This window comes from Zingiber officinale, chromosome 1B (assembly GCF_018446385.1).
Source record: "Zingiber officinale cultivar Zhangliang chromosome 1B, Zo_v1.1, whole genome shotgun sequence".
In the NCBI taxonomy this organism is placed as follows: domain Eukaryota; kingdom Viridiplantae; phylum Streptophyta; class Magnoliopsida; order Zingiberales; family Zingiberaceae; genus Zingiber; species Zingiber officinale.
Window position 1 is genome coordinate 21755840 of NC_055986.1, and position 7923 is coordinate 21763762.

The window sequence follows — 7923 nt, forward strand, 5'->3', positions numbered from 1 at the left end:
GCAGGACTTGGTGAAACATACATGAGGAGCTTAGTGCAACTAAGTTTGGGAAGTTCATCCTATGGCTCGGATCCTTGAGTCGGTGAAGGATGGCGTGGAAGGCATCCGAGGGACCGCCAGACGAGGAGCAATGGAGTGGAGCCGAGGGAAGTAGACTTCAAGGCAATGCGAAGGATGGCACGAAGAGGAGCCGCGGGCTTGAGTGCATCTGAGGGACGAAGGCCGAGGAAGAGGACTTCAAGGGCGACTCCAGAAAGGATGAGTGTGAGTGTGTAACAAGGTGCAGTCCTGTCGGTTGCAACTTTTAGCAGTCGACTGCACCAGTTGACTGCATGTTTTAGCAGTCGACTGCACCAGTTGACTGCGGAGTCGACTGGCAGCGAACAAAAGCATTCCGTTCGCTCATTCGGAAGCAACCAGTCGACTGATAAAACATGCAGTCGACTGGTAAATGACCGTTGGCAGACCGTTGGTGCTACAAAGTAGCCGTTGGCTACCTCCAACGCTAGCACCAGTCGACTGATGGTTTTGTTAGTCGACTGGTGCCGAGATGAACCAGTCGACTGCACAGTCGACTGGCAGCGAACAAAAGCATTCTGTTCGCTTATTCGGCAGCGACCAGTCGACTGATAAAACATGCAGTCGACTGGTAAATGACCGTTGGTAGACTGTTGGTGCTACAAAGTAGCCGTTGGCTACCTCCAACTCTAGCACCAGTCGACTGATGGTTTTGTCAGTCGACTGGTGCCAAGATGAGTTGATATGATGATCAACTCTCTCCTCTTATTTAAGGGAAGCTTTGGGGCTTGAAGGAGGTTACTCATGCTTGTTGAATAACTCATTGTCATTTCCCAAAGCTTCCAAGCCTACTCTCTTCCTCCTAAACCTAAGTTCATCATTGTAAAGAGGAAGAGATCCTTTGTGAGAGGTTTGCTCTACCGAGAAGGAGAAAGCTCTAGCCGAAGATTGCCGGGGATTGATCCATCGAAGGATCAAGGGCTCGTCCACCTCAAGGACACGCCATGGAGTAGGAGCAAGCAATCTCCGAACCACGTTACATCGAGCTTGTTAGTGATTTGGTATTCTTTCTTTATTGTTTTCATTAGTTAGTTGTATTTCCGCATGTGCACTAATCTTTTGTAGAGAAGAAAAGAAGTTGGGGGTGACCTAGCTATCCAACCCCCCTTCTAGCCGGCCATCGATCCCTCACAGTGTTAATATTAAAATCAATGTTAGAAAATGAATATATTAATATAATGTGTATGTGACATATGAACCTCATAAGAATGAGTATTAATGTTAAAATGAATATGTAAAAATGAAATTGTTAATATAACGTACATGTAATACGTAGATTCAACCCATATTTTTTTATGATGTGATAAATATTATAACACTCATTAATGTAGATGCCCTAAGTAAATGTACACTAGTAAAAAAATCATTTTTTACTTCAGCACGGGTTACTTCGGTACTTAGTAAATTTGAAGTAGTATATAATAACAACTTGGGTAATAACACTGTAAAAGTAAAAAAAATCAAGTTTTACTTCGTATTTTAAAAAATGCGGACTTCACTCTCTTTTTTTATGGTATATTACTTCGACATAATATATTTGATGAAGTAAAAAGGTAATTTTAAATTTTAAATATAGATACTGAAGAAAAAAGATGAACCAGATAATTTCACCTCAGCGCCAAATAAAATACTTAGCTCTTCTTTTCTCTTACCCTAGCAACCCGGTTCTTTTTTCCCGTTCCTCTTCCCTTGGACGTCGATCTCTTGTTCCCTTTTCTTTCGAATCCTTCTGCATTTCCTATGCGATTTCTTTATCTCTTTTGTAGTCTTTTCTTTGTTTTATTCTGGTGCTTTTCTTGTCTTCTCGTTGATGGGTCTTCTTCTTCTTTACCCCTATCTATGCGTAGTTCTCTTGCTTCCCTCGGCATCGCATCCGACCCCCTAATAATCGAGCGGCTCCCACTTCACTAGCGGTTTTCGCTCCCCTCTCGAAGCTTTTCCACAAGCGTCGCTGCCTTTGCTGCAGCCTCCTCAAAGAAGACGCCCCTCCGGAGGAAATGCCAGTAAAGTCCAAGTGAGGGAGTCGGCGTAGCTATTGAAGAAAGGCCTGGTGCATTCTTTGCTTCTCCTTCATCTTCCGGATAGGTAAAGCCCTCTTTGCTGCAACAGGGTAGGGTCCGTTTGGGAACATAACAGTGGTGCATCAGGGGACCTGTCACACAACAACCATTTTCAATAGTGTGTGTCGTGTTGATGTAGCTCTCCCCTTTCTCAAACAAGGTAATGCATATTTGTGTTTGTTTTTAGTAGATTTCTTGCAGGGCATCTGTGATTCTTTGAATTGAAGATCGAACTATTTCATATCTAAAACAATTCGCTTCTTTTATGAAGTTTCTCTTTATGTTGAATCTAATTTATGCTAGCTGGATTCTTCTGTGACCCCTAGCAGTAGACAAACTATGTAACCACAACATGGTAGGAGGCTAGATCTATCAGACACTTGATTTTTAAAGGCACAAATGTTTGCTTGGACAAACCTCACTAAAACCTAAACATGTGGGGTGTGCTATGAGTATTTTTGGTATCACCAAATTAAACACTTGTTTCTTCTTGTGTTCATGTTGGCTCTTCCTTTGCTACCTATCTCAATAGAATGTGATCACAACGCACCATGTGGAATTGGATAAATGAGTTATATCTTATCTTTTCATTTAACAAATATAGTTTGCCTTGCTTGTGTGACAGATGTAGTGACAATCGCGGTATATGGTTTTTCACTACATGACAAATTTCATCTAGAACACACATTTATTCTCCTTTCCTCATCTCTTCGTGTGTAAAGCTATATAATATATTTTTATGAATCATGATAGGTAACAATAGTGGTTATTGCATTGGCTGAAGAGCTTCCATTGGCTATTACCTTAATGTGTGTATATAGTCTTTTTTACAAACTAAACTAAATCATTTGTATTTTCTTATGTCTAAATTTGTTATTCTCTATACATTAGCTTGTCTTATTCTATACGGAAGATGATGACAGACAAAGCCTTGGTAAATATACATCTTACATTTGATTGAGAAGTGATTTATAAACATGTGCTTTAAGTAGTTCTTAGGTGTTATTTAACAAGTAAGAAAGCTTTCAGCGTGTGAAACTATGGGTTCAACAACAACTATTTGTAGTGACAAGACTGGGACTTTGACCTTGAATCATGTTTGCTTTTTTTTTTCAAGATTAACTTTTCCTATCATTTTAGCAATGGATGCATACATTGATTGACATAATCCATGTTCAATATTCCATGATAGTTTTCCTTTCATTGTATTATTGACACATTAAGCTTTGTTGTTCTTAGCTGACCATTGTGGGGACATATGTTGGTGGAAGAAAAATAGTTCCCCAGATAGTGCGAATCAATATCTTTTATTGTGTGTTGGTGCGGGAAGCATCCGACGATCGAACCCAAGTTTTGATAATGGTAAAGGGTCGAAAGTTAAGTTGTTTTGTGATCTAACAGTTTGAATGAGCTTGTAGGAAAGTCCTAAGTGTACTTAGGTAAAAGTCCTAATTGCGGCTAGGCAGGTGGAAAACCCTAGGGGTAGTAACCCTAGGTCATAGGGGGTGGTAACCCTATGCGGAAAGTCTTGGCGGGTCGAGAGCTTCAGGCAAAAGTCCTAGGGGGTGGTAACCCTAGGTGGAAAAGTCTTGGTGTCGCGAACCAGGTGGAAGACTGGACGAGTCGGGAGCGGGCGTCCAGCAGAAAGTCCGGAAGTATCGAGCGCCGAGCAAAAGTCCAGTCGATCTAGGGGATCGTGTTGGCAACAGGTAAATCTCCTGAGTGGAGTAAGTGAGGACGTGTTCCCCGCAGAGGGAACAGTAGGCGTCGGGTCGACCTAGGGTTTCCGGTTGGAAATCCGAAGTCAGACCTGGACAGTCTAGAGACTATCAATATCTTATTTATAACTATTATGTGCTAACTTTGTTTTGCAGGGTATGTGTTTGGGACTAATACATTTTGTAAGAACAAAGAAGCAACCTTAAGCCTCGGATGAACAGTGCCCGAGGCGCCTCCATGGAGCTTGGAGGCGCCTCAGGTGCAAGGCTGAAGGTAGCTGCGCAGTAGGCCTGGAGGTGCCTCAGACCGAGCTGGAGGCGCCTTGGACCACAGCTTGGAGGCACCTTGGACCGCAGCTTGGAGGCACCTTGGAGTGGCTTGGAGGCGCCTTCGAGTGGATGAGGTGCGACCAGTTCTGTGCTGATCCACGCGGGGGACTCGGGAGGGTTGAAGGCGCCTTGGATGGTGTTGGAGGCGCCTCCAACAGTGCATAAAAGGAGGTCTCGAGGAAGCACTCAGCACAACGAATTCTAAAGCAATCTCTTCTTGTGTGTTGCGAACTAGACAACCCAGAAGTGCTGCTACAAGTGCCCGACGACCCGGAGCTTCAGATTTAGCATTTCTTGTTGTCGGTATAATTTTTACAGCTTTTTATTGTACTTAGATTGTAATAATTTTATGTGATATAGTTGTTTCCCACAGAAAGCGATCAACAATCGCGGGCCTTGGAGTAGGAGTTGCCCTAGGCTCAGAACCAAGTAAAACCTTGGTGTCGTTTGTGTGATTGCTTATTTCTTTTATTGTTTCCGTTGCATTACTCGATACGTTTTTAATTCTGAAATACGTGAAATAGCCACGAGCGCTATTCACCCCCTCCCCCCTCTAGCGCTTTCGATCCAACAATTGGTATCAGAGCGGGATAGCTTCAATTTGGTGCAACCACCAATCAAGTAATTTTTCGTGGTATTTTCAGTTTTTTCAGAGTCGACCGAAATTAGTATAATTACTATATTCTGATCTATTTCTCGCTCGAATCGATTTTTGCTCGAAGTTGGTGCAACACCACTCGAGTTCATTTTTTCCCCTTATACATCCCGCACTACTAATCCAAGACCCAGTCTTGGAACAAATTTCTTTTTTTTATGTGTGCAAGTTTTAAAATGGCACTTCAAGAAGGTTATAGCACCGCTCGACCACCGCTCTGTTGGAGTGTATACTAAAAGCCTAGCTTTTGTAAACATTTATTTTATAAAGGAATCACATTGGTCAATATGTGCATTTATTTGTTAAATGTAATTGTTCAATTAATTTATATAGTAGATAACATGGAGTGTGGTGTCACATTCAGAAGATCATGTTGTCAGTTCTCTAAAAATTATAAACAGTTGCTCACGACTAAGATGGAAAGGAACAAACCATCAGAATAGTCGTAGTGTAATTAAGTATTAGTTTATCTTGACTAATAAATTACACTGATACACTTTAAGTGTATTGAGTAGGACCATTTAGGTAAGTTCTGTTTGTACTAACTTAGTAAAAGAACTAGACCTTAGTTATTATGGAAGTGTGTGCTCTTAATCCTAATATAATAACAAGCACATATATTTAATGTTTATTTCTTTGACTTATCAAAGGGTGAGGTTTAGCTCGATAAATCAATATGCCCGATAAGTTGGAAAATGATATTACTTATAGTGTGTATTGTTCATTATAGAAGGAATCTGTGTCCTAGTTATATAGGTTGAGAATGTCCCCAAGAGGAGCTCATAAGGATTGTCATGTTAAACCCTACAGGTGGACTTAGTCCGACATGACAATGAAGTTGAGTGGTACTACTCTTGGAGCTAGATATTAATTAAGTGAGTTGTTAGTAACTTACTTAATTAGTGGACATTCGTAATCTTAAACACAAGGAGACTAACACACTCATAAAAAGAAGGAGCCCATAATATAATTTGGGATTGGTGATGTAGTGCTGTAATAACTCTCTAGTGGAATGAGTTATTATCGATGAACTTGAGTTGTGTGTTCGGGGCGAGCATGGGATACTCAAGCTCATCGAAAGGCCAAAACCAATTTCTCCTCTAGGTCCCTGTCGTAGCCTCATTATAGCCTCAAGTCCATCCAAATGTAAGGCTCTTCTTGGTGTCCAAGAAGTGGGCCGATCCAATGCTTGGTAACCAAGCAAGGGTCAGCCACATCCTCTTCTATAGGGGCTGACCCTTTGCTTGGTGACCAAGCATGAAGGGGTCGACCACAATAAATCAAAAAGAGAGGGTTGTTTTGAATTTTTAAAATTTTCTCTTTGTAGAAAACTATAAGTTTTAAAAGAGAGATTTTAATTTGAATTAGGCCACATGTTTTAATAGAGAATTTTAAAAGTTTTAAAACTTTCCTTTTTTAACCATCCTCATGGTTTAAGAAAAAAAAGAAAGATAAGTTTTAAAATTAAAATTTTCTATCATCATGTTAAAAAAAAAAAATTTATAAGAGAAGTTTTAAATTTTAAAACATGGTTTTAATTTTTAGAACTTTCCTTTTTTAACTCCTACTTTAGGAAAAAGAGCTTGTAAATTTTATAAGAGGATTACTTCTTGTAAAATTTTTAAAAAATATTTTTCCTTATTCCTCTTGATGAGGTGGCCGACCACCTTGCTTGGTGCCCAAGCAAGTGGTCGGCCATCATAAAATAAAATAAAAATCATCACAAAATCAAAATTGGTGATTGATTCAATCAAGAGGAAAGAAAAGGAAAAATAAAAAGAGAAAAGGAAAAACTCTTGGATGATTTTATTTTTTGTAAAAAGTTTTTCCTTATTTGCCTTGGGCAAGTAATATAAAAGAAGGGGTGAGGGGGCTTCATGAGACACAACTCTTATTCTTTTTCTTGGAGATCTCAAGTGGTCATCCCCTCTCTCCATTCTCTTTTCCCTTTTGCTCTCTTCTCCTTGGTTGTGGTGGTGGCCGGATTTTAGAAGAATAGGAGGAAGCTTTTGGGTGGTGTTCATCTTGGAGGATAGTCGCCCACACGACGTCCAAGGCGAGGTGAGGAATACGGCAGAAGATCTTGAGGTCATTAGCTTACAAAGAGAAGGTATAACTAGTAGTTTTCTTCCGCATCATACTAGTTATTTTTCTTTATATGAATTCTAAATATAAGAGGCAATTAGATCTAGTTTTTCGAATTTATTTTACGAGTTTGTGTTTTCTTCTTTTTTGAATTTGTGATTCGATTGTTCTTTTTTGTTAACCTAGAGTTATTTAAGGAAATTAAATATTAGCTTTCCTTAAAAGGCTTTGCCTAGGCGGTGGTGGTTGCTCCCATATCCAAGAAGGCCATGTGCCTCGCCATGCAATCCTACAAGCCAATTTTGGAAATTAATATTTAATGGAATTAATAACTTAGGTAGATTTTAATCAATAGTGTTAAGTTCCGCTTGCGATTCAAATCTAAATCATTAAGAACAGATAAGTTAAATTTGGAATCAATGATGTTAAGTTCCGTCTGCGATTCCTAATTTAACTTCTAAAGAACACAATAGGTTATTTAAGGAAAGGTTCGACACTTGTACAAAAAAATTTTGTACAGTGGAACCGGTATGTTTTCCTAGGACTAACCAACAATTGGTATCAGAGCTAGGGTTTGCCTCTGTGTGTTTAGAATTCAAATAGGTTATGCACATGTCATACATAATTTAGGCAGGATAATAGTAGGATGTGCTAACTCTTTGGTTGTATGCTCCAACTATTATGACATTTAGATATTGTGTGTGATTGGACCCTTGGACATGTCAAAGGCATTATTTTGTGTGCATGATTGTATGTATCAAATACAGCAGGAGTTGTGTTATCTTTAGAATTTTATTTTTTGTTCGATCTAGAATACATGTGCATTCCCTCGTGGAATATAGGATCAATATATGTAAAATTCTATTTTTATCGTGGATCGGATTCTTGCGAGGCGTGGTACTTTTGGAGCACCAGAGGCGCAGCGGAATAAGAAGCAAGATGGACGCGACGACTCGACCTGATGGCGGTGGCTAAAGATGGCAGCAGCTAGGGTTGG